The sequence below is a fragment of the Pongo pygmaeus genome, chromosome 9, assembly GCF_028885625.2.
Source record: "Pongo pygmaeus isolate AG05252 chromosome 9, NHGRI_mPonPyg2-v2.0_pri, whole genome shotgun sequence".
Taxonomy (NCBI): domain Eukaryota; kingdom Metazoa; phylum Chordata; class Mammalia; order Primates; family Hominidae; genus Pongo; species Pongo pygmaeus.
Genome location: NC_072382.2, coordinates 115,169,784 through 115,196,463, shown reverse-complemented (window position 1 = coordinate 115,196,463; position 26,680 = coordinate 115,169,784). Strand labels below are relative to the sequence as shown.

Here is a 26,680-nt window from a genome sequence, read left to right as displayed (position 1 = left end):
AGTGTCTATGTGCCTCTGAGCAGCCAAGCTCCCACAGGCCAGGGAGGGTGCCTGCCCCAAAGCCTGGCAGCAAGGAGGGGCCAGGGCAGAGGGCCCCCAGGCAGTGCCTCTGAACATTCTTCTGTCTAGAAAAGAAGCCAGGGAGCTCTTAAGCAACAGGTGGAGCCTCTGACCCCAGGAAGCTTTTGGAGGCTGGCAGCTCGGGTGTCTCCCTAGGTCAAGATCACAGCCAGTCCAGCTTGGGGCAGAACCCAGATTCTCTGTGGCTCAGGAAAGTCTGCCCACCTGAATATCCCCACGTCCTCCCTCCCTGTCCTGCCCAGTCCCTGTTCCATCAGCCTGTGGCAGCTCACAAGTGCTGCTGGGGCTGGGGGTGACTGGGGAGGGCAGGGCACCAATGCTAGCCAGGAGAGGGCAGGGTCCACTGGCAGCTTTGACCCTGGAGCAGCCCCACTGGGGGAACGGGAATAATGATTGAAATGAGCAGCTTGTCTGAAGACAGTCAATTTGATAGTGCCTCTAATCATAGCCACTGAGTTTCTGTCTGCCAGACACAGAGATCCAGGAAAATGTAATAGAATGGCCACAAAAAGCAAAGAAATGCAAAGTAGAGCTGGAATCCCGTAGATTTCTTCCCAGACCCATAGCACTATTCCTTGGGGCCCACTGCCCAGTTTCTTTGAAGATTTGGCAATCTGCTAATTTGCTGATTAGCAGTCCACACATAATAGTTGTACATATTTTGGAGGTACATGTGACAGTTTGATACGTGCATGCACTGTGTAATGAACAAATGAGGGAAACTGGGATATCTGTCACCTCAAACATTTATCTTTCCTTTATGTTGAGAATATTCCAATCTTCTCTTCTATCTATTTTTAATGATACAGTATGTTATTGCTAATTAGTCACTGTACTATACTATTATTGGTAGATCTTATTCTGTCTATCTAACTGAATTTTTGTATCTATTAACCAACCTCTCTCCATCTCCCCCTCCCCTTCCCAGCCTCTGGTAACTACTACTATTCTCTGCCTCCAAGAGATCCACCTTTTTTAGTTCTCACTGCTCGGCTTTCTTTCTAAGGAAAATGGACTCAGATGGGTCTTTATGGAGGTCTCCAGAATTAGGAGTCTTAGGTTCTAGTCTCAGTTCTGTCATCTAATTGGTGGCTTAGGTATAGTTAACTTTTCTTGTCCTCTGATTTTTTATTCTAAAATGATGGTATTGGATTGGATGAAGTCCCTTACAGACTATAACCAACAACACCTGCACTTTTCCGCCTTTGTCCATCCAGAGCTGCATTTGGAGTGACAAACCTTGCTTTAAAACACATACTCTATTAAGGTGTTCGTTTTTCAAGCAGATGCTTTCTTGCCCACAGTACATTCAATTTATCCAAGGGAATAATATCTACCACTTTCAAATACTGACTATATTATCTTCCTTCTATGCATCAGCTTTAATCTTTGTGACAGCCATAAAAGATAGAAATTAATACTCCCACTTCACAGATGAGGAAACGGAGACTCAGAGATAGAAAGGAAAGTGTTAATCAAGGCCACACAGGTGGTGAGAACTGAAGCTGGTATTTGAGCCTAGATCTGTCTGATACAATATTTCCACGCTGCCCCAGATCGTATTTTCTACATATGCTAGGTTTACCTTCTTCACTTTCATTATGATATATATCACAACGTGTGTGATGGCTTGCCTCTTATTTCCCCCAGCCCCATCGCTGGCCCCAGCATGTGAGGTCGATAACGACCTCACATAAGATCTTGCCCTTGGTCTTTAGTGCATAGTAGACCCTGAACATTTGTAAAGAGGATGTACAAATAAAGGAATGAATATATTCCAAAATTTTAGAACTTGGGTAAGTTGGAGACTGCTTTTAAATATAGAAGTATAGTCCACAGTGCCAAAATAGTGGGCATCCAATAAATCCTAATTCATATGCAAATGTGTACACACACACACACATGCACACACACACAATAATCAAAGCTTGTTTGTGATGATATACACACAGCATAAGTTGTGGTGGACCAGTATTTTTTTCCCCCAGATCAAAACTGATACATAGCCTTTCAAATAAATTAGTGCTTTAATCTTAGCTGATGCATTTGAAGGAAGGAGTATATCCACATATCAGTGCCAGGGTGATCGGGTGCCCTCTCCAACAGAAACCATAGAGGGCTGTGTTTTCAGAAAGAGGAAACACAACCTTTTCTCTCATTTTTTTTCTGGTGATATTTGTAGGCCCACACTTGGCATCCCATACCACCCATGTGGGTCAGAGATTACATATGCAATAAAAAAGGAAATCAAAGCATGAACTGAGGAAATTACTGATAACAGCATTTATCAAAAGGTGAGGGCGGAAAATCATTTTAAAATTTAAAAACAAAAATCCATACACTGTGTGTTACAGGGATGTGTGTGTTTATATACAAAAATTGCTAAATACCCAGGTTAGGCACCATTTAACCAGCAGAGCTGTTGCCTTAGGCAGTTGTTTTTCTAATTGCAGGTCTCGGCTGTGTCATCAGCTAGCTGGGAGCCTGAGGGGAGCTAAGAAAGTCTTGTTCTGTCCTTTGAATTCTTTTTCAACAGTCTGGCTTCCCTACCACCCAGGAGGGGACAGATCTTCCATGCCCCTCCCCAGCCCAGGCTGCTGCTGGCCTGCTGTGTCCCACCCACTGGGGAACAGCCATTGGAACAAGAGGCTGCTGTTAGGTTCAGCTTCCAGGGATGGGACATAATTGGCCCTGGCTCTAATGAGCAGGGCTAAGGTGGCAGTGCCCATCACTGATTGGAACTGCTACCTGCAGAGGGACCAGGACAAGCATCAAGCTAACAGCTTGGAGAGCTGCCACTCGGACAGCCCATAATTTCCAAATTAGATACTTCAGAGGTCTGGATTTTGCTGTGCAGACAGAGCTCAGGGGCAGCTCTCGCAGAAGCTGGAGAAATTAGACAAATTTTCATTCATAGTCAACATAGTCCCAGGCTTCCCTTTCTTCCTTTTTCATTTACATGCAAATAGTGGGGTGTGGGGGGGCAGTAATGGAGAGGGGGTTCTGGAGCTCAGTTCCTGGGGGAAGGGGTGGCAGGAGACCTTGAAGTCAATGAGGCCGGTTCTATTGCACTCTTTCAACTCAGTGGAAGCAGAAGTACTATAAACTTTGTAGATTCATCCTTGAGGGCCCTGCCCAGAAATAGAACTGTACAGTCCACAAAGAAGCAATGAACAAGAGAACAGAGTCGCTTTTTGTTGCTGAGATCTCCCCTTCTTGTTATTTACTTGTAGCTTTCTGTAATTGAATGAGTGGATATTTACTGAGTAAAGTGACATCTGTACTAGGCATATATTCTTTAACTACCCAGACCCACTGGAGGGAGAGAGACCATCTGCACCTCACAGAGGTTGAGTGACTCCTCTAGGGAAGCGGCACAGTCAGGATTCAAATGCAGGTCTGTCTTCCTGGCAGCTACCTACGTACTGTCATCTGTCTCTCCCATTGCCTCCGGAGCTGCTTGGGTCTCCTGGTGTCAGTCTCCCAGCCTGGTGGCTCCTATGGTGGTGGCTGCCTCTCAAATGCTGCAGGTGGAGGCCCACGGTGAGCTCAGGGGTCTATTCATTCCTTTTTGCTGCAGGTCGGGTGTGTGCATGTGAATTCCATTGGGGATCACAGTTTATTTTCTTTTATTGTGGTTTAAAAAAATACATGACGTGAAATTTACCGTCTTAGTAATTTTGACATGTACAGTTTGATAATGTTAAGAATATTTATGTTATTGTAAAATAGATCTCCAGAACTTTCTCGTCTTGCAGCACTGAAGCTCTATACCCATTCAACACGAATTCTCCATTTTACTCTCTCTGCAGCCTCTGGCCACCACCATTTTACCTTCTGTCTCTATGAATTTGACTCCTTTAGATACCTCACATAATGCAGTATTTGTCTTTTTCTTCCTGGCCTATTTCCCTTAGCATGCTATCTTCAAGGTTCATCCATGTTGTAGCATGTGACAGGATTTTCTTCTTTTTTAAAAAAAAAACTTGTATTTTTATTGAAAAATAATAATTGAATGTATTTATGGGGTACAATGTAATGCTTCAATACATGTCTGTATTGTGGAATGAGCAAATGAGGCTAATTAAGGTACCCATCACCTCACATACTTATCATTTTTTTGTGGTGAGAACATTCAGAATTCATTCTTTTAGCAATTTTGAAACAGACAACTTGTCATTACTAACTATAGTCACATTGCAATGCAATGGATCACCAGAACTTATTCCTGTTGCCTTATTAAAACTTAGTCAACTCCCACTCTGCCAGTAGGCTCTGGTAACCACCATTTTACCTTCTACTTCTATGAGTTCGAATTTTTAGATTCCACATATAAGTGAGATCATACAATGTTTGTCTTTCTGTGCTTGGCTTATTTCATTTAGTGTAATGTCCCCTAGATTCACCCAAGTTGTCATAAATGACAGAATTTCATTCTTTATAAAGGCTGGATTGTATTCCATTGTGGATATATAGATCACATTGTGTTTTTCAATCTTTATCTGTTGGTGGGCACTTAGGTTGTTTCCAAATCTTGGCTATTGTGAATAATGCCACCATAAACATGAGGGTACAGATATCTCTTCAACGTGCTGATCTTAGTTCCTTTGGAGATACACCCAGATGTGAGATTGCTGGATTATATGGTAATCCTATTTTTAGTTTTTTGAAGAACCTGCATATTATTCTCCAAAATGGCTATGTTAATTTATATTCCCACCAACGGTTTATTAGTGTTCCCTTTTCTCTACATCGTTGGTACCATTTGTGGTCTATCATATTTTTGATAATAGCCATTCTATCCAGCGTGAGGTGACATCTCATTGTGGTTTTATTTTGCATTTCCCTGATGAATAGTGATGTTGAGCATTTTTAAAAAATATATGTTGACTTTTTGCATGTCTTTTTTTTTGAGAAATGCCTATTCAGGTCCTTTGCACTTCCTTAAACAGGGTTATTTTTTATCTTGGTATTGAGTAGTTTGAGTTCCTTATATGGTTTGTATATGAGCTCCTTATCTGATGTATGATTTGCAAATATTTTCTCTCAATTTATTGTTTCCTTTACTTCGTAGAAACATTTTAGTTTGATGTAATTCAATTTGTTGATTTTTGTTTTGTTGACTGTGCTTTTGGGGTCATATGCAAAAAATAATTGCCAAATCAACATCTTTTTTATCTATTATTATTTTTTTGAGATGGAATCTTGCTCTGTCACCCAGGCTGGAGTGCTGTGGTGTGATCTCAGCTCACTGCAACCTCCACCTCCCAGGTTCAAGCAATTCTCTGCCTCAGCCTCCCAAGTAGCTGGGACTACAGGCGCCTGCCACCATGCCTGGCTAATTTTTGTATTATTTTATTTTATTTTTTTAGTAGAGACGGGGTCTCACCATGTTGACCAAGATGGTCTCGAACTCCTGACCTCGTGATCCATCCACTTCGGCCTCCCAAAGGGCTGAGAACAGGCGTGAGCCACCGCGCCCGGCCCAGATCAACATCTTATAGCTTTTCTCCTATATTTTCTTCTAGTAGTTTTACAGTTTCAAGTGTTACATTTAAGTCTTTATTTTGAGTTGATTCTTTTATAAAGGGTGAGATAAGTGTACAATTTCATTCTTCAGCATGTGAACAGCCAGTTTTCCCAACACCACTCATTGAAGAGACTGCCCTTTTCTCACTGTGTGTTCTTGGCCCCTTTGTTGAGAATTGATTGACCATAGATGCATGGGTTTACTTCTTGGCTCTCTGTCTGAGTCCATTAGGATTTCTTTCTCTTAAGGCTGGATAATATCCCATTGTATGTGGATACCACGTTTTCTCTATCTACTCAACCATTAGTAGACACTTAGGTTGCTTCCACTTCTGCTATTATGAATAATGCTGCAGTGAACATGGGTGTGCCTGGTCCAGGGAGCTCTGACTTTTACAAGGAGACTGAGTAGAGAGTGAAGCTTTCCTGTTCTGCCCTTCAGCCAGGACGAAGTACAGACAACACACTAATCTGTTCCTGATCAAGCCCACTGGGACACAAGGGGGATGGGTGGGTTATAAGTTACAGAGGGAAAAGCCAGGGCTTTGGAATCAGATGAGTTTCAGTCCCAAGTCTCCCTTCTATGATCTGTGTGACCTGGAGCAAATTACTCAACCTCTCTGAATCCTAATTCATATATATATAGATGTATATATATAATAATTATTATTTTTCCAAGACGGAGTCTCACTCTATAGCCCAGGCTGGAGTGCAGTGGGGTGATCTCAGCTCACTGCAACCTCCACCTCCTGGGTTCAAGTGTGAATCCTAATTCCTTCACCTGCAACTAGATTATTGCAAGAGGACCATATAGTGTGCGCTGGTAAATATTTTAACAACTAGCTCTCCAAAAATAATAATGCTCTAATTTGAAGCATTTAATGATTGTATTGTGTAAAGACTCAAACTGTAGCTGATTTGAAGCCACCAACCTGCCTTCTTTAAATGTAGAATGAGGAAGAGTGAGCCACCCACCAGCCCCAGCACACTGCTGGTCCATATATAAAATGTCTTTCCCAGTATTTGGGATGTGCCAGGTTCTCTATTAATACTAGTTTCCTTCCTAACATTAGTTCCATCCTCCCCCCCGCTCCCCCATCAAAAGGACTCTGGGTAACCTAGATAATAAGAATGATTGCTCAATTCTACACGTTTATTTGACTAATATACATTGACTTTCTATCACATAAAAAGCCCTGTCCTAGGAGTAGAGTAAAACGTGCAGAGGAATGAGGAGGGGACTTTTAAAAAATCATGTGACCCAGCCCTGTCTTTAGAGAGTCCAGCCTGGGGGGACAACCCCTTCCGTGTGCTGGCATCTCCATCATGGAACACGTTAATCACCTGTGGACTTGTTTCTCTCCCTGCACTGTGGTCTCCTGGAAGAAAATGACTCTGTCTTGCTTATTTTGTTATCTACATTGCTTAGCATTTCCAAAGTATTCAATAAATAGTTGTCGAATTATTTTACGAACTTGAAATCTACCTAAGAAGGCATAACTAACAAATCCGAGACAGTTGGAGAATACAAGAAAACAGGCAATCGTAATTATAAAACTACTCATTTGATAGGCATCTTACTACTTCAAGGCTTTTTCAGTTAAAATAGTTAACACGGACTGAGTGCTTATGGTATGCCAGGCATCAGTATCCTCACTCAACATACATTATCTCTTTGAAACTTTACAACAACTCAATCTGTACAACTACCCCAATGGGGTTGATACTGTTATCATCACCCCCACTTCCTAGATGAATAAAATGAGCAGCAGCAGTTAAGTGGGTTTTTCAGTATTTTTTGTTGTTGATATTTTATGCGTGGAGCCAAGATGGGCACCTAGGACTTGATGTTTACTGCCCCACCGAGTAGAGAAAGTAGGAAACTTTCTTGCATACTCATTTGATAGGTGATAAAACTGTGGCTTAGAGAGGGATATGGAGATTAAGTAACTTGCCCAAAGTCACTCAGCTAACAAGATGCAGAACCCCAGGATTAAAACATAGGCCTGCTAACTCCTAATAAAATAAAGAGCATAATATAAAGTATGGTGTGAAGTACTATAGACAAAAAGGGCTAGTGGCCGGGCAGGGTGGCTCACGCCTGTAATCTCAGAGCTTTGGGAGGCCGAGGCGGGTAGATCACCTGAGGTCAGGAGTTTGAGACCACTCTGGCCAACATGGTGAAACCCCGTCTCCACTAAAAAAAATACAAAAATTAGCTGGACATGGTGGCAGAAACCTGTGATCACAGCTACTCAGGTGGCAGAAACCTGTGATCACAGCTACTCAAGAGGCTGAGGCAGGAGAATTGCTTGAACCCAGGAGGCAGAAGTAGCAGTGAGCTGAGATTGCACCACTGCACTCCAGCCTGGATAACAAAGCAAGACCTTATCTCAGAAAAAAAAAACACAAAAAAACAAAATGGGGGCTGGTTCAGAGAAGGGCCATACTACTGGGAAATCCAGTGGTCAGTGGTCAGGGAAGATTTCCAGAAGATGTGTGGTTTGAGTAGGACCCTGGGGAGCTGAGGGTGGACCTGAATCAGCAGTGTCTCATTTCCTGTCCCCCAATGTGTGCACGCACGCACACACACACACACACATGCATGCACACCAGCGGCCCTGGCCCTTGCTCCTCACCATGGAAAGCAAGGGCTAAACTTCAGACAAGCTTTCCCCATCTTCTGGAAACCACAGCTTCACAGTTGCTGCTTTTCTTGTGTATTTATTTTTCAAGTTATTTACATAAAGGATCCACCGGCCCCTTGGCTGTCAGACAACATTGCCCTTTCTCCTGGCTTTTATCTGACTCCTGGAGAGGTTGTCATGCTCTCAATTACCTGAAACATGCCTGTGTCCCAATATGATTTGGGGTCAGCCACCTCTTACTTTGCAAGCAGTAAGTACTACAACCACAACGGCCGAACTTGACGCACAGATCCCCATTAAAAGAAGTAGCGTGCAGGCTTTCCTGCAGGCCTCTTGGGCTGCTGGTGGGCTGGGGTGTGAGTTGAATGTGTTGGGCTGGAGAGGGGCCAGAGGAGGGGAGAAGAAATGGGACAGTGGAGCTCACTCAGCCTCCTAATCCATCCCAGCTACGGAATTTTCCTGTGAATGTTTATTTTTTGAGTCATGTACACTGTTAAAGTAATATTTTTCAAAAGATTAAAAATCTGTTTCTCAAACAATTACATGTCAAAGATTTATTTAACTCATGAATGAGACAACTAGCAGAATGACAAAGCTGGGTTTAAGAGAGGATACAGGCCTATAATCCCAGCACTTTGGGAGGCTGAGGCCAGTGGATCACTTAAGGTCAGGAGTTTGAGACCAGCCTGGCCGACATGGTGAAACCCCATCTCTACTAAAAATACAAAATTAACTGGGCATGGTGGCGGGTGCCTGTAATCCCAGTTACTTGGGAGGCTGAGGCAGGAGAATCACTTGAACCCGGAAGCGGAGGTAGCAGTGAGCCAAGATTGTGCCACTGCACTCCAGCCTGGGTGACAGAGCAAGATTCCATCTCAAAATAAATAAATAAATAATAAATAAAAGAGGATACAGGAAAAATTATATATATACATATATATGTGGAAGAAATCTGGAATAAGATTGCTAAATTAGATACAAAACTTAATGTCTCACAGGGCAACAAAATCATAAGGCTTTGGACTATCTTCTCTACTGGATGGAAATCACTCACATGTTACCATCTTTTCTAACTGTTAGCATCTATCTCATAGGTTTAGGCCCCTTGTGGATGGTAAATAGTAAACAAACAAAACAGATTCTCCTGGAGAATCAAAGCCTGAGGTGGGCTTGCTGCCTTATTAACGAGTTTTGGATACATATTCTTAACAGCTTAAAAGAATCTAGCCAGTCCTGTGCATTGGCGATTCTGCAAGTTGCTGAATATGCCTATTCCAATTATGTGTTCTGGAACCAGAGAGATAACTACAGGATGGGTTCGGAGACCCACTGGACCCACTGTGAGAAGGAACTGAGCTAATCTCCATTGATTGCCTGACCTCCAGAAGCCCCTCCTTTGACTGGGGGCTACAGTGATGTTTTGGGTCTCCAGCAATTAGTGTCATTAGAGCCTGGTCAGAGCCCTCACCTAATCTAGTAATTCTCCAAAAGTCTATTTTATTTTCCCAATGCATAGTTACCCTGGTAAGGAGAGGTCCCTTTGGAGAAAGCTGGGAGAAATATTAATAATGTAAATTTTTGGCAGGGGTCTTCCTCAAGAGGACCAAGTCTCTCTTTCATTCAGGGGTTCTGCATCTGTTAATTGGCTCAAATCTGGGGATTAATCAGGGGCCATAACTCTCTGTTTTGGTGATGAAAACTAGACTTCTGATCACTTGATGTAGAACTCTTCTACTTAAAGAGATTAAGTGAGAATGTAGTAGACTGCCTATCTATTTCTCTGCTAAGGATACCATGATCACCTAGCCAACACCATTGGTTTCAGACTATTTTATTAACTGCTTTGGCTCTGCTGTCCATTAGGCTGTGGAGACAATGTGGGGTTTGGGGAAGGAGGCTGTGAGGCAGAATGTTGAGATGTGAGTTCTGATCTTGCCTTTGCTACTAACTAGCTGAGTAATCTTGTGCAAATAGAGAAGTCTCTCTGGGCCAGCTTCTTCAACTCTTAAAGAGGGAGTAACAACCCTGTTTGGTCAGAGGGCTGTTTCAAGGCCTTCAAAAAGCACAATGTTGTTAACTCTGGTTGCTTGTTTGGCATTGGTGTTTTAGATGGTGTGAGTAGAGGATGCAAGCTGGAAGTGCTTTGGCTCAACTAGTGTGATGAGTTAGTTGCCGGGATTTCATGATAGGGAGATTTCAAATAAAAGTTCCAATTTCTGTCTTCTTTTGAAATATTGTTGCCATTCTCAAATGGCAACAATAGACTAAGGGTCCCATTCTCTCCAGTTTACCAGCCACCTCCCACTACTTCACCTGTGAACATTGCATTCATGGAGGGTGGCAGGTGCAGCTCTGAATGCTGGGAATAAGTACATACAAAATGGAAGAGATATGAACTGCACAGCGAGACAAGTGGAACAGCAGGGCTGGTGCTAGTCTGAACGATAGCTCAGGGAGCAATCAGTTCTACCCACAACTGCTCACTAAACACCGCCCCCTGATTTCTTTCTTGGCTCTCAGCCATTTTGCTCTGACTTTGGGGTGAATTTTCGCTTCTCTGGTAGTCTCTCTCTGGCTTCAATTCTTGGAAGACCCAACCGGCTTGTCTGAGTATATCCACTTGCTAGGTATTCAGGCCATTTCTGCACTCTCTTCAACTATTACTCCAGCTTAAAATCACAGCTTAACTGGCCAACAGTCCTCCCGTGGCTGACACCATCTTGGTGGGAGCAGCTCCGTGTTATGGCCGTCACTCTGCTAGCCCAGCATTTATTCATCTAGAAGTTTTACTGTGTGCCAATGATGGCATGTGCTCAGGGGAAGCGGCATTATGCTTTTCCAAGCCTGCCCTTGGCTCACATGATCTGCTCATGTTGGAAGGACACCTGCAGTTCCCAACTCATTTGTGTAGCACAGGTGCTTGACATGTCCAAATGTCATGAATGCCAAGGCCTTCCTGTCTCACCTGCCCAATTTCCCAGGGCATCTCAGATTCCCTCCTCCCCCAGGGGTCTGGGACATGCCTCAGCTTTACAATATTACCTTGGCAGAGCCTCCCATATCAGACTCTATGGGAGCACAGCAGGAAGAAGTCTTGATGAGCTCAGAGGGTTCAGAGAAGGCTCTTCTAGGAGGTGGGCTTTTCCCTTTGAAGAGTTGGCAGGATTTGGACAGTTGGGAATGGGGAGGCAGGTGGAGAAATGGCAGCATTCAAAGGAGAATGAGGGGAAGCGAGGGGTACAAAAGTCACAGACTAGATCAATGCCCGCTGCAGTCTAGCCTGTCCACAGGAGGGGCCAGCAGGTAATATGGGGAGATCAAAGGCAGAAAGCGAAAAAATCTGGACTTTTCCCTTCAGGGGAGTCACAGAAGATATTCTGAGCGAGGCGGTGACATGAGCCTGAAGCCATGGCTTTGGGAGGTGGACTTGGTGGGCATGTGCGGGATGGTCAAGAAGGCAGGCTAAAGGTAGGGATGGGAAGAGACTCTTGAATTTGGCTCCTGCTGACCCCTCCCATCTCCTCCATCCTGCCTGAGTCTGTGGGCCTGGTCTCCTCTTCGCAGGCCCAGTGTGGTGCAGCTCCTTTAGAGGTGGCCAGGGAGAGCTACCCAGCTCCTTACCAATCCTTCCCACTCTAGGGAACCTGAATGAGGCCTGACCCCAGGCCCCTCTCGGAAGTGACAATGAGCTTGAGGAAGAGACAGAATAGACTGCTGTACCCATGCCCTTGGATGAGGACAGTGAACAACACCAGGCCCTCTGGCTCTGTCTTCCTCCCGTTCCTCTGTCATGGCTGGGGCTGAGATGGAGACAGGTGATTAATACTGCTGTCAAGGGAGCACCACGTTGCAATTACTGAGATGCCACCTCCTTCAGAAGGAAAAATATTGTGGCAGTGACTCCTGGGCTTTTTAGAGTGGGGAGCAGCTCTGACAGGGAGCCAGGAGTCTCTGTGTTTCCAAGAATAGCCAGGGAGTTCCCCTGGAGCTTGAGGCGTGGTTTTCAGCCACCGTGCATCTGGGCTGGGCTGGGGTGCTGGAATCACAGTTGCTGCCTCGTTCCTTCCAAGGAGCGGCTGCCCCGGGTTGAAGTCAGACCCCCTTACCCATTGCTCTGGGCTTGGGTGCTCTACTGGCCTATGGACAAGAGATCTCATCAGGACAGGAAAAGAACGTCATTAGACTCCTGCGTCTTCCTGCCTCGGAGCTCATTATCTCTGGTGACTCACTCACTCCCTGTTTCGTGGTTCCATCTCACAGAGTGATGATGACTTCCTAGCCTGAAGGTCCTCTAACTACATTCTCTGCTGCCAGACACCATCTAGAGCCCCCTCAGGATCCCTTTGTGGGATCTTACCTTCATCATGGCCGCAGACACCTGCTTTAACCACAGTAGACAGTTGTCCCCAGACTGACAAGCAGGGAGGGTCTGAGCACCCTGAGCTCCCTCCTTCGGCTACTGGCCCCTCAAAATGGACAAGGCTGGAGATGGCATCATGGCAGATTAGAATCTTAGGACTGGTGGGAGGAAGCCTTGTGTGTCCTCTGATGTGGCCACACATGTTTGTTACAAAAGGACATCCAGGGCCAGAAGAGGGAAGCCACTTGCTTGAGGTCACATGGTTGGAAATGTGGGGCAGAGCAGGGTCCAGAAGCCAGATGCTGACTGCCGGTCAGAATTCTGTCCCTGCACACCCCGCCCCATGTCTGTCTGTCTTGCTTCATGGACCACTCACACCCGAGTTCCGCCTGCCTCCTCTGTTGCCCACCAAACCCGTGTGTGTTTGTTCGTTCATATGCAAGGTGAGTAGTGAATTTGCTGGCTGGCTCGCATCCTCTGCAGGTGCTGGAACAAGCAGCACTTTCTTTTCTTTCTTTCTCTCCTTTTTTTTTTTTTTTTTTTTTTTGCAGAGGGTGGTATGGAAGCCTTGAATCATGTCAAAGTTTCCTTATTCTGGTTCTCACGGGCACTTCCATTCGCCCATACCAAGCATTCTGTGTAACGGGGATGCGCCAGAAACTGCAAATTCAATTAAAAGCCCGAGAGAGCTCGCCCAGGAAAGGTACAGGAGTGGGGAGAGGATTTTATGGTTTAAAAAACAACATCATGGAGCCTGAGCAATTCCAGGGCAGCAGCAGCAGGGACAGACATGGGCACAACGGAACAGAGTGTGGCTGTGCAGCCCAGTGGGCCTCCCGACTTTACCCCAGGCCCGGGGAGGGTGGGGCTGCTGTCTTTGGAGGCTGGAGCAGAAGTGGGCAGGTTTGGACTTGCAAGGGCTATGATATGCTAGAGGATCCCAAGTTCCTTGAGGGCATCTACACAGATCTGAGTTTGCTCAGCATTTGTGCAGCCCTCTTCTTGTCCGGTGTGAGTGCTGCTTAGGAGTCAAGACTGCAGATGAGGCCCACAGCAGCAAGTTAAGAATTCTGTCCTATCAGCCATCAGCTCCTGTGGCAATGGTGTGATGGTTCCTTGAAGACCCCTCCCACTTTGGAAACACCGGGAATATGCCTTACTGTCAGTGTTGGCCTCATCCTCGCTCGCCACCAACACTGAGTTCCTAAATGGTGCTCTCACAACCACATGCCTCCACAGGGCTTCTCTCTGTTTCTCATTTTCACAACTACTTGCATCAATGTGTACTGTACAATGGGGACATGGGATTGAATTTACAGGATTATTATGAGGCTTAGCAGCAACATGGATAAACTATTTCCAAATATCCCATCTTGCATTTGCAGTATGTTAATGTTAGTAGGGGGCGCCCCATTGCCACTGTGGAAATAGGGGTTTTGCAACTAGACAAACTCAGTCCTCCATCCTCCACTGCCACTTCCTAGTTGACATAGGTTATTAAAGAAACTCCCTTGACCTCACTGGCATTATCTGTGAAAAAGGATTAGTAATGTTTCCCTTTTAAGGTTGCTTTTAGAATTAGGACAAAGGTGTGTACAGTGTGCAAGACAGTGTCCAGTATACCGCGAGCAGTCAATAAACAGGAGCTACTGTTACTACGACTGCTGTGTTTTCTCCAGTTCTGACAGCACCTCTGTGTCTGACTCAGTGCCAGGGGGTAGAAACTGGTCTTTTCAGCAGATGTGACTCTAAGGAGTTTGGATGAAGAGGGTGCCTGGGGAACTAGGGTGGGATCCATGGAGTTGGGGTGACTGCATCAGATCTGTCATCAGGGCTTCTGGAAAGGGGCTAGTGGGAAGGGGGAGCTGAAGACCCTCCACGTACTTCCCATGCATGAAGTGGGGTCCATGTGTCCCAGGAGGAGTGAAACATGCCGCTGAGGTCTGGCAGGAAGCAAGGGGACAATTGCAGGTCAGACACAGAGAAAAACTTCCTGGGCCAGGACAACAGGCAACTCACTGGAACTCACAGACCCAGGCCCCTGGAAATGCTTCGGAACAGGCTGGAAAATGCCTCCAAGGCCGGGCCACCCCCAGCATCTCTGTAGCCAGCAGTGGCTCTGGAGACAGGCTGAGCTTGTTAGAGTCCTGCCTCTATCACCTAGCAGCTAGAACTGTGGATAAATTTTTGAAGTTGTCTGGGCCTCCGTCTCCTGAAAAATGGAGACATGATGAGGATTCATGGAGAGCACGTGTATAAGGAGGGTTGCTGTGCCTGGGACACAGTAGGTGCTTAAAATGATGGCTACGAAAAATGGATCAGTTGACAGATATTAATTCCCCTCTCCTCCTTTTCTGCTTCTCTGCCTCCTGCCCCTTGCATGCACAGTCAGCACCGTGTGGGACAGATACTTGATATTTGCTCCATCCAAGGGTGAAGGAGAAGAGGACCCTCCCCCTTTGCCTGGAAAAAGTTTCTGCATCCTTGCCTGAAGGTGGGAGGAAGATACGATGCCTCAGGAAGGCCTGGACAGCCCCTCCACACAGATACCTGGGTATCGGAGGTGCCTGTGTGAATGCCTGTTTTCCATTCGAGATAATTTTAGACTTGCAGAAGAGTAGCAAAAGTAGTGCAGAGAGTTCCCGTATACCCTTCACTCAGCTTCCCCTAAAGTGAACGTTTTATATAACCGCAGTGTGATGATCAAAACTAAGAAAATAACATTGGCTCAATATTATTAACTAAATGACAGATTTTATTTGCATTTTGCCAGTTTTTCCACTAATGTCCTTTTCCTGGCCCAGGATCGAATCCAGGATCCCACATGGTTTGGTTGTCACATCTGAGTCTCCTGCAATCTGTGACAGTGCCTCAGTCTTTCCTTGTCTGTCATGACCTTGAGATTTTTGAAGAGTGCTCGTCAGGTGTTTTCAGAATGTGGAGCTGTTTTCACACTTGTGATGGAGTGTGCAGCACTGAGTTTTGCAGTCTTGCTTTAATATTTTTCTGCTTTCCTATTTTTGCTAGACTCCCAGAGCCTTTGCTTCTGCCAAAAATCTGTCCCGTGCAGTGAAAGATCCCATGCAGCTACAAAAGTGGCAGGAAGTTCATCTGTTTAGTGTGTGACATTAGCCACGTTACCCCCTCTGCAAAATGTGCATCCTCTTTCCTACTCACTGGTCCGGCTTGTGCTCATATCAGAGCCCCAGCTGTCGAGCTAGTACCTCTATCCAGATGGTGGCCTCCGTGAGGACAATGGAGCTTGCCTCTCTTGTTCAACATTGTACCCTTAGTCCCTAATCAGTGCTGCATATAATAGGGGCTCAGCAAATGTGTGGTGAATAAAGGAGCAATCACCGTCATCATCAGCCACCATTTATAGATGGCCCATGGAGTGTAAAGGACAGTCATTCAGGCTATGGAGGTGTAAGGCATGTAATTTCCTCAAGGAACATACAGCCCTGTTAGAGACTGAACATAGATAGAAAAAGCTGATACGCTGGCCAGTCAGTACAGCAGAAGCCCTCATATTCGGTACGGTGGATTGACTAATTTCAAAAGTTCTTTAAACAGGGAATTCATTTAAAAAATGATACTCCAATCATTTCATTTTACCTTAGGGCATTCATGTACGTTCATTTACCAAACTTTCTGTTCATATCTTGGGTCATTTCTTTGAGTACAAATACACCAGCTGGGCGCAGTGGCTCATGCCTATACTCCCAGCACTTTGGGAGGCTGAGACGTGCAGACCACTGGAGGTCAGGAGTTTGAGACCAGCCTGGTCAACATGGTGAAACCCCGTCTCTACTAAAAAACATAAAAATTAGTTGGGTGTGGTGGTGCATGCCCGTGATCTCAGCTATTCTGGAGACTAAAGCAGTAGAATCACTTGAACCCGGGAGGCAGAGGTTGCAGTGAGCCGAAATTGTGCCACTGCACTCCAGCCTGGGCCACAGAGCAAGAAAGAAAAACAGAAACACAAACAACAGCAACCACAAAAACAAATGCATCGACTGGAGTCTTGCCTCACCCTATTTGCTTAAGTGTACCCATAGTACTTTACTTACAGCTTCCAGTTTTTTTTTAGTTTTATTTTTTAAAGCAGAGCAAAGACTTAAACTTACAAAATGATATAGTGTAGACTCTTAGATTTTAAGAATTTTCAGTTATCTCATTTGCATATTAGATAACTAGTTAGGTTTTTTGTTTGTTTTTAGCAATTTTTCTTTATCAAAATTTTTCCCAATGCATTCCACTTAGTTTTCATGGATCAATATTTTGACTTGGTATCCATATTTCATTGTTTATGAAATAGTGAGCTAAACTAATGACAATGACAAGAACAGCAGGTGTACACAGGTTTGGGAGAGGACTAACTGCCTGGTGAGCTGACAGCTCTCCTGGTACGCTAGGAGGACAGATAGAGCACAGGGTCCTGGAAGGGAACATACGGTGTGCGGTGCACATCCGTCAGTGTCCTTTCCCAAAACAGTGATTGGAGAGCAATGGTTAATCCAATCTGCCCAAAACTTGGAGGTCACTAGAGAGCTTCTAATATGTATCTTTCCTCTCAAGTTAGTTGTCCTTGCTGAGCACCACACTGTGCTAAAATGCGCTGGATACTCCAGGAGCAAAAGATGAATAAGATACAAGCCTTGTTCTTAAAGAGCATAGGAGAGGAGAGAGACAGACTTGCAGATTTTGGTACCACAAGTGCCAGGAAGAGCCAATAGTGTATTATGAAATTGAAGAGGAATAAATAATTTGCCCAAAAATAGATCATAGAAGGCTTCTAGGAGGAGGTGGCCTCAGATGAGCAATAGAGGTCGTGGTGAGAAAGGAATTTGCAAGAGGCTGAGACCACTGAGCCTCATCATCTCAAACAACCCAAGCATACAAATAAGCCTGGTAACAGAGATGCTGGTGTTTTCTGAAATAGAAGTTGAAAGGACCAGCAGCAGCTGGATCCACTTGTTCACTGTCATCAGCATTGGTCGTGAAGGGGACCAGAATCCTCCCCTCCCCCATTACGCAAACACTAGCATATTTGTTAGGCTTACAGATAAGAAAAGAAGGGGACAGAACCAGCCTTCCCTCGGGGAGCGCAGCACTGCATGGAGGAAAAAAGGCACAAAGGTAATGGGCAGGCCCGTCTCCCAGGTCACCAGCAGCCCTGCCTATCAAGCTGATGCATGCGGTAGAGTCCAGACCTCGATTTGCCTCATGCCAGGAAGATGGAATGTTTTGTTTCAATCTGTGACATGCACCTCAGTTGCTGAAGAGATTAGCACTTCCTGGGCTGCAAAGGTAATTAGATGATCAATCGTAGAAAGTCTAAAGCAAATGGAACCTTTAGGGAGAGAGATTTGTGTTTACTGTGTCCCATGGAATATCAGCAGGGAAGAAAAGGAACCTAAAGGAGCCTGTGCTTCAGAAACAGGGGCCTCCAGACACAGGGCTGAAGTCTCCAGGCAGGGCTGGGGAGGTGAGAAAATCACTTTGCTCAAAAGCCACCAGTATTGCCTCAAGCCTCCTTAGCCTCAAGAGTGCTCCTCCTCCTGCCACTACCCGTTGATGGGGAGGATTAGGTGAGAGGATCTGAGAGCATCATTCAGACACAGCCTTTGTAGCTCAGCAACATAATAGCAACTCAGGTACCCCTGCTAACTATTACAAAACACGGGGCACAAACTTAGATACATTCTGGGACCTGGTAGTTAATGTAAACTGAGTGAAACCAGCTGGGTGCAGGGCTGTAAGGATGGCTGGGGATTGTGGTAAACTTGAGAGCATGTGTGGAGCTGGACATAATGACTGGAGGGAGGGACCTCTGCCTTGGCTTCTGCCAAAGACTTGGGGTCTGGCCACTTCCAAGCTAAGGCAATTATGGCCAATTTTCTTTCATCTATGCCCCTACACCCATGCTGTTTTCATATAATTCCCAGATAGCATATAATTTCATCTGTAAATATTTCAGTGTGTTATCTCTAAAGGATAAGGACTCTGAAAAAATTCACCATATACAGGGGATGTGGGGAGCAAGGGTAGAGGTGTAGCTTCTTTTTTTCTTTCTTTTTTTTTGGAGATGGAGTCTCACTCTGTCACCCAGGCTGGAGTGCAGTGGTGCGATCTCAGCTCACTGCAACCTCCACCTCCCTGGTTCAAGTGATTATCTTGCCTCAGCCTCCAGGGTAATTTTTTATATTTTTAGCAGAGACGAGGTTTCACCGTGTTAGCCAGGATGGTCTTGATCTCCTGACCTCGTGATCCTTCCACCTCAGCCTCCTGAAGTACTGGGATTACAGGCATGAGCCACCAAGGTGTAGCTTCTTTTTCCATCCTTGGAGTGTGGAGATAGTCCATTCCTCATGAGCCGGGCTGTCCTCTGCTTTCTTCAATCAGTGTGTGCCTTGTGTAAAGGGGACTATCTGGACGACCCCAGCTTGTTGTTGCCATGCAAGAATGCTGATCCAGTGTTTCCAAGATTTTATGATTCTTCTTGTAAAAGAAGCTAGATATCTGTATTTTAACGTGAAATGTCCAGTTGTAAATATTGGCAATAAAATGCCAGTTTTTCAACAATGCTATGTGAGCCCAACAAATCCTATATGCAAGCTAAATGTGGTCCATAGGCTACCAGTTTGCAGTCCCTGGGCATGAAGGAGATTAGCTAGCCAGTACCAACTCTCCATTGGTGGGCTGTTGAAGACTAGCTGTGTAGTAGGCAGCCTTGCAAAGGAAAAAGGTTTTAGCAGGCTGCCATTGCCAGCCTCCATTCCCCACATAACAGAATGGGTTGATTCCATGTTATGGTCTGCCCATAAGTTGGGGCTTATGGCATGTGGCTCATTGTAGGAAGACAGCAAACATCTGGTTCTCAGATGACTTCAGCATCCATCGGAGGGTTATTTGCACAAACTTGGCAGCTTGAACTGATCCCTGAGAAGAGCTTCTCCTCCTTCTTGCCACAGCCATCAAAGCTCTCTCTGTCAGCCTGTGCCTCAGGGAGCTGTCACAGCCTCATTACTGCTAATTCATCTTCACTTAGTGCATCAAAAGGCTGATTTACCAAATTGGGTGGGCGCACAGGAAGTTTGATTAGCAACATTATGTTGTTTGCCATGACAGGCTCAGAAAACTTAGCTCATCTGTGTCCCAGGAACCCCAAGATAAGACCGAAGTGTTTATATTCTGCTTCTGAAATTCTCAAGATCAGAAATCAGCATGGTGGCTCTAGTCTGGGGTGTTCCCAATGGGGTACCCTCTCCATTTCTCTCCCTTCTGCCCCCTCATAAGTGGATCTCTGGAGTAAAATGTCTTGATTTCTTATCCTAAGAGGTACTGGTGTGAACAGGGTCCCTGGTTGCATCCCATCATCCTCTGTGGCAGAGTAGCTCTCATGCCTGGGAATGCCCTTTCATCTTCGTATCTAATGAAGCACTTGGGATTTGCATTATTTGCCTCTGCCATTATCCCCATCATGGCCCATGTCGAGCTGCTGAGCAAAACATCCAAAGGCGCACCCTTTTTCCCAGGCTCCTGGGACAGAATGGGACAGAAAACCTCCCAAAGAAATAGTTTCTAGAAGTAGCATTTTGCAGAGAAACCTAACAGGCCCCGTGGCCCTGAGCTTCTCCCTGAAAGTCTGGGGGGGGAATCATCTCTGAGCACATTCCTTTAAGTGCATGCCTTTACCAATATGCAGAGGACAGAGAGAGAGGGAGTGCTTGGAAAACAGCCCTTGCAAAGAGATGTTAAAAGAAAAGGTTATGGCCTGGAAAAGAACTGGCTAGGTGGGACTTTCTATGTATGCATTTTTCCTGAGTGCCACTTGAGCCTGTCTCTGCTGAGGATAGGTATCTGGGCGAGGCGGGCATACACAGAAGTTGCATAAAGGTAAGTTAGACTCAGGAGAGGCACTCATGGAGGCTCCAGAATTACTCTCCTTTAGTTAAGTTCATTTCTTTGAAGATGCAGATGATGATGATCCTACAGTGACCAGGATGGTAGTGACAAGGATTGAGCCCTTTCCAGGAGTCAGAGAACCCTGTAGGATAAAGCAGGGGACCTGTATAGAGACCTTAATTGCAATCCTGGTTCTGAAAGCAACAGGCTGTATGAACCTGGGTGAGTCATTTCACTTTCCTGGTCTTAGTCTTACCTTTTTTTTTTTTTTTTTTTTTTTTTTTTTTGAGACAGAGCCTCCCTCTGTCACCCAGGCTAGAGTGCAATGGCATGATCTGGGTTCACTGCAACCTCTGCCTTCTGGGTTCAAGTGATTCTTCTACCTCAGCCTCCTGACTAGCTGGGATTACAGGTGCCCACCACCACTCAGGCTAATTTTTGTATTTTTAGTAGAGATGGGGCTTTACCATGTTGGCCAGGCTGGTCTCAAACTCCTGACCTCAAGTGATCTAGCTGCCTCAGCCTCTCAAAGTGCTGGGATTACAGGTGTGAGCTACCATGCCCAGCCCTGGTCTTAGTTTTTTCATCTGTAAAATGAAGAGATTAGATTAGATATTCTCTAAGGCTTCTTCCAGCAGTAAAAGTCAATGTTCTATATTTTTCCAGGTTAGCTACCATTAAAATAGGAGCAACTGAGTGCCTTCTCTCACTCAGAGACTGTGCTAGTGGCTTGATGTGTCTTGTTTAATCTTTATGATAACCCCACAAAGAAGGCAGTCTTGCCCTGGTTTAGGCTGTTCAAAGGAGCACCGTCACTGTCAGCTTCCTCCAGCATAACAAACATCCAGGAAGCACTTACAAAACTGGTAGCCTTCCTAGGAGATGCTAAGGATACACATAGGTTTAAGACAAACTCTGCCCATCAAGGCTCACAGATACATCAGACAGAAAGGACAGATGCAGAGCAATGTAAGTACCAAAGAACCTGTGCATGGCAAAGAAATACCACCAACTACATGCTCCTGAGTGAGACGATAATAATACACTACATTCACATCTTTATAAGACTTTAGAGTTTGCAAGACACTTTGGAATATATCGTTTGACTTGATTCATCTGTCACTCTCTGAAATTAGGTCTGACAGCTCTCCTCATTAAATTATTAACTATTAAGTTGAGAATTAGAGAAGTGGCTCATCCAAGGGAACTGGATTTTCCTTCTGCATGTCAGACATCCACACAGTGAGACAATAATAATGCAGTGCTGATGATTGCATGATACCTGATAGAGTCTGCCAAGCCTTATCACATCTCATGCTGGTCCTACTTCTGTCCTGAGGAGCAGAGATGTCTCATAGCTGTTGCATCCTTAGATTTACTGGGAAGGTTACAGGCCAGGTAGAACTTCTTTTTTCTCAAAGATTTAGCGGGAAGGCTCAAGGTTGTTGCAAATCTGCATGACACACCCCAGAAGGACTTTAACCAAGGTCACCTGCCAGGTGCCCTGATATTTTAGGGCTTTTAGTTCAGGGGTGAGTAGTGGGAACAACATGGTAGGCATGGCTGGAATCTCTCTGAAGCATGCAGAAACTTGGGGGCCACAGAGAAATGGGGAGTTTCCTTCCCTTGGGCCCCTCATTCCAGCTTGAGTCTTTTGCCTGGGACCCTCACACAGCTCAGCTCTTTTCTGGCAGCTGTTGCATCCTTGTAATGACATTAGCTGCCACTTATTGGGCACCTACCACTTACTGGCCCCTTTATTCACATTTTCTAAGTCAATTTTGCAACCACTCCCATGAGGAGGATGTTATTGCCCCCAGGTCACAGATGAGAAGACATAGGCCCAGAACAATTTCATTGTCAAGGCCATACTGCTACCAAGTGGGACTGGAACCCAGATCTAGCTGTTGTCTGTCTGATTAAAAAAACAACAATAAAAATAGGAGGCATTGACACACCTTCTTCAATTCCAGGGACAGAGGAAGTGACTCCTCTGTATCCTGGGCATCACTGCTTAGGAAGGTCTCAATGTTGGCCCCGGGATGTGGAGTGGTATGCAGCAGCAGTGGGTGCACAGCCTGTTTTCAGGATGGTGCCCAGCACTGCGGCTGCTCTTCCGACCTGCTTCCATCGACTGGGAGAGGCAGTTGGGGGCTCCTCTGCACCCCCCAGTCTGTCGTCGGGATGGGGAGACTGCCTCTCTGCTCTCTTCCCTGTTGTGCCCATGTTGCCCCTCCTCTGAGTGAGGTAGCAGAAGCCCAGGCAATTCAAGATGCCCAGACCTATAGTGCCGCCCTTGGTGGTGGACGCACACCCTATGGAATGAAAGGGAGCATTGGGGAGGAGCCTGGCCTGCCAGATGGACCCAGAGGCAGCCCCGGGAGCTGAGAGAGGATGAGGGACCCCAGCTCTTGCCCACACTGCTCGGCTCCACCCAGACTCGAGCATGCCCTGTGCCCCTTGGCTCCACCTGGACTTCAGCATGCCCTGTGCTCCTTGGAGCTCCCTTGTCAGAACAGCCCCATGTCCTGGAGATGCTAAGAGTGTCATTTTCTGGAAAACATGAGGTTGCCTAAGGCACTTAGAGTTCTGAGGAAACTTGGGTATGGCCTGGACCTCAACTTCCCTCTTTATAGGGCTGTGAAAAGTTCCTTTGGGCGCCCTGTGGACACCAGCCTGACACCTACCAGCCTGGAGGGGTGAGGCCCTGGCCATCCCCATGAAGGAATCATGTAGATGTGCCTTGGACATGGGACTGTGAAAACCTTACTTCTTCGTACCCTAGATCCATACTCAACTCCTGGTGTAAGGAAGAGTCTGGGTTCTGCAGGCAGATCCACTGGTGTTCACAACCCACTGCCTGTTTCTTTGTCTGCAGCATGGGGATCATATCTAATCTCACAAGGCTGCTATGCGGAGTAAGTGAAATAGTAGGTGCCCAGCACTTCACGCAGTGCCTGGCCTGCAATAGCCACTCAGTAGCTGTTCTATTTGTCATTAAAGTGGGCTTTACCCTCCCACCTCCATCCCTACCAGCTGAGCCACCACCTGCTGTGAAAGAGAGGACATGACTCATTAGGCCAAAGCTGTCATGTCATGAGAAAGGATCCCAGGCCATAGAAAGGGTTGCCAGGGCTCGTCCCCAGGGCTCCATCTGTCCTGGACAGGGCAACGGAGTGATCAGAACAGAGGGAGGGTCTGGCAGCCAGACTGGCAGAAAAGGAAGCCGGTGTTCATAATAAGAGAACTTGATCAGAAAGATACCTTGAAGCCTAGCTTTCACCCATCTGTTTTCTTAGGGATGGGTGTTGGGGTGAGGGTTAAGGAGCAGATTAGATATTTTAAAACATTTTGTTTTAGAAAATTTCAAACATATACAAAATTAAAAAGAATAGCATCATGAACCTCAATGTATCTATCATCCACCTTTAACCACGATCAAATTATGGCCAATTTTCTTCCATCTATGCTCCTACCCCCATGCTTTTTCATATAATTCCCAGACACATATAATTTCATCTGTAAATATTTCAGTGTGTATCTCTAAAGGATAAGGACTCTGAAAAAATTCACCAGAATGCCATAATATCAATAATTCTGAATATCATAAAAATCTACTGTTTAGATTTTCAATAGTCCCATAAATGTCAGGGATTTTAAAAAATTGGTTTCTTTGAATCAGGATCCAAATAAGGCCCACAGATCGCAATTGGTGAAGATGGCTTTTAAGTTTATTTTATTCTAGAGGCTCTCCCCACTCCATCTCTTTTTTTTTTCTTTGCAATTTATTTTTGGAAGAAACTGGGTCATTTGTCCTATTGTATTTTCTGCAATCTGGATTTTACTGATGCATTCCTGTGCTGAAGTTTTACCTTCAATTCGTCTTCGAGGTCTTGACACCAAAACAGTATTTGTGTGGGAGTCCTCAAGTCCAATCTTGCCTGCCCACTCCCTCCATTGCAAGAGGGCCTCCCATCGCCTTTGCCAAATGGGAAAGAAAGGTCCCCAGTGCCAGCCTGCTGGAGCCGAAGGATGAGAAACGTGGGGACAAGGGCTTCCGGAGATTTCCAGCAGTGTGATCGTGGGTTGTGCTATTATTTGGACTGAGCCTTCTCTCTGTTTTTATGAACAGGAATGTCTTTTAATAAAGAAGAACAATTTTCTGCCAAATAGCCAGGATTGTTTTTCCTCCATCTGGAGCAATAAGGTTCGGGATTTGTCTCCCAGTTGACTTTCAAGAGCATGTTTTCTCAATTCTTTCCTGAAATTAAAGTAAAGGTCAACGAGGCTGGTCTAAGACCTAGCTCTTCCTCCTCTCTGGGCTCTGGCTGGCAGGAGTTTGGTAGCTAAGTATGTCCTTGGCTCAGGTGACCCTGTGTAGCCCCTGGTGCAAACCAAGCTCAACTTCCCAGATTTTTTTCTTTGTGGGGGCAAATTGAGGAGGAAGAGAAAGTAGGGGGGCGGGGGGAGGAATACAGTGCCAGTCTGTGGGCTCCATTCTGAATTTAGATCTCCAGGGCAATTTCTAGAGGCTCATTCTCCCCACTGTGTTCCTTTCTCAGGGAGGGGGCCCCCGGCCCCACCCCTCCACCTGCCTCCCACCCGCCAGTCTTCTGCAGTGCACGTGAGCTGCCCCAGGGATCTGCCCCTTCCCTCACACAGTATTAGAGTGGTGAGGATTTTTAATTAAAAGGCAGCGCACGCAGAGAACAGCACCGCCACCACCCTGCTCAGCATCACTGAGCCATTCTCCCCCACCCCCTCCCCACACTGAGTCACTCCAGCTAACAGTTAATTAATTTGTGACATTTTGACAGTTTATGAGGAGACATTTTTACGGAGCCATCAGAATCTGCAGGGATGGGGCTGTCAGGCAGACACCCCTTCTTGCATTCACTGCATCTCCCAGACCCTGCCTCACCCCACTGCAGACCCTGGAGGCCTGCAACAAGGTAAGGCTGGGAAGACTCAAATTTTGCTGCTGCTCAGGCCTCTCAGAGACTCCACACTCCCAGGGACATCTGGGCAGGCCCAGGGCCGCCTGGCCACCTTGGGAAGAAGCAGAGAGCGGGGTTGTCTGGTATGAGAGCTCTGGAGAAAAGGAGGCCCTGGTCATGCTCAGCTGTGGTCTCCTCTGCTCCTAGACAAAGTCTCATGCAGGGGTCCTTTCCGTAGCTGGGCAAGGAACTGCGCGTGCTCCAGCCTCTCCCTGGGGACACCCCCACCCCACCCTCATGCTCCATAGAGAGCTGAGTCTCAGCTGCACTCAGCTCACTCACTGTGGATGCTTGGTAGTCTCTGGCTGGTGCTGACAGGGGGAGCACCCTTGGCCTGCTGTGACTTCCCTCCCACAGGGTGGTGCCAACCTGGACACTCTGAAGCCCTGGGCCCCCAGGCCTTCCAGAAGCCCAGAAGCCATCTTCACCAGCTCTGTGCTTTTCTTTCCACAGACTGTGTGTTGGCTGTGACCTCTCCCCACCTCCCCACATCCCCACACTCACTTTCATCCGTGTGCCTCCTCTTCTTTTTCCAATGCCTTATAACACCTTTGTGCCACAGTGATGCCCACCTGGGAAACACCCTGCAAGGACCTGAACCAGCTGGGCACCCAACCCAGCTACCACTGTGACTGGGACCCAGAGAGTCAACAGGAGATCTCAGAAGAGGCTATTGTACCCTTCATGAAGGATCTGGGAGGAGACACGACTGCAGGGTAGGAAAAGACCTAGGGACTGGCCCCTTCACACTTGAATGAGATGCTATCTCCACGGATGTCTCTCAAACATGTGTGGAGCATGTGCTATTGCCAAGGCTGTGCTGGGGAGGGAGAAGACCAGGAGAGATAAGACACACGTGAGCCTTGCACACAGTTTAGCAAGAAGAACAGACATCAAACAAATCACTAGACAAATACTGACTTCATTACACCTGTGCTGGGTGTCACCGAGGAGTACATGTGTTGTGAAAGCATCAAGTGAGAAGACGGGCTCTGAGCTGGAGCGGCAGGAAGGCTTCCTTGGAGAAGGTGCTGGAAAGATAGCCCTGAAGGGTGAGAAGGAGGAGGAGGCCAGCTAGGGTGTGCTATGCTGAGCCCAAGTGGCAGGAAGGGGCTAAGGGTTAGGAGTTGGGACTCAAGGAGGGTGCATGTGGCTGT

General features: G+C 46.3%; 1 protein-coding gene across 2 annotated transcripts in view; it reads left to right on the top strand.

Annotated features, from left to right (window-relative positions):
• The window catches only part of DRD2 (dopamine receptor D2), a 65,746-nt gene that overhangs the window by 14,762 nt on the left and 24,304 nt on the right, over positions 1 to 26,680 (top strand). The gene's annotated exons all lie outside the window — the stretch shown is intronic.